This window comes from Symphalangus syndactylus, chromosome 13 (genome assembly GCF_028878055.3).
Source record: "Symphalangus syndactylus isolate Jambi chromosome 13, NHGRI_mSymSyn1-v2.1_pri, whole genome shotgun sequence".
Classification (NCBI taxonomy): domain Eukaryota; kingdom Metazoa; phylum Chordata; class Mammalia; order Primates; family Hylobatidae; genus Symphalangus; species Symphalangus syndactylus.
In genome coordinates this window covers 71,033,640-71,034,475 of record NC_072435.2, presented here as the reverse complement: position 1 = coordinate 71,034,475, position 836 = coordinate 71,033,640, and the positions used below count along the sequence as shown (strand labels likewise).

General features: G+C 46.7%; 1 pseudogene; it reads left to right on the top strand.

Annotated features, from left to right (window-relative positions):
* The first annotated feature begins 363 nt into the window (after positions 1 to 363).
* On the top strand, positions 364 to 490 carry LOC129461330 (uncharacterized; annotated as a pseudogene).
* The last annotated feature ends 346 nt before the right edge of the window (positions 491 to 836 follow it).

Here is an 836-nt window from a genome sequence, read left to right as displayed (position 1 = left end):
AATGTGTGGGCTGATAATTTTTTAGGAAACAACACTCCAGTAGAGAGGGTACAATCTTAGAATTCATCTACTTCATTCTCCTCCTGGTACTCTACTTTCTTCTATAACGTCCCAGCCGAGCTGAGGTCTGAGCTATGCTGCTCAAGGCTGTCCCATATGAATACAGATGCAGAGACCCTGTAAGGGTAACAGAGGAAACTGTGAACCCAGGGGAAGAAGATAAACTTGTGGACATATGTGCAAGGAGCAATTTTAAGTACATTGCACTAACCAACGCATGATCTGTAACTCCTTTGTTAAGGAAAAGAATGTGTATCTGTGTCAAACTTCCATTTCAGAAAGCAGAGGTCAAAATAATGAGTCCTGGGGAATTCAAACTTGTGTTAAGAAAATGTGTCCCAGTGTGCAATGGCTGCAAACAGCAGCTTCCTTGGTAGTGTATGCAGCCTGTTTGTTGTATGGGTTGCTCTAAAGGACCTTAGAGACAGTCCTTTCAGATGGATGTTCATGTTTCTGACCTTGCGCTACCCCAGTGTAGGCTCCAAACAGGCAGCGAGGTGCCTTTGGAAAGCCCCAGGGCACTGTGGACAGGGTTCACATTGGCCAAGTTATCATGTCCATCCTCACCAAGCTGCAGAACAAGGAGCATGTGATTGAGGCCCTGTGAAGGGCCAAGTTCAAGTTTCCTGGCTGCCAGAAGATCCACATCTCAAAGAAGTGGGGCTTCATCAAGTTCAATGCCAATGAATTTGAAGACATGGTGGCTGAGAAGCAGCTCATCCCAGATGGCTGTGGTGTCAAGTACCTTCCCAGTCGTGGCCCTCTGGACAAGTGGC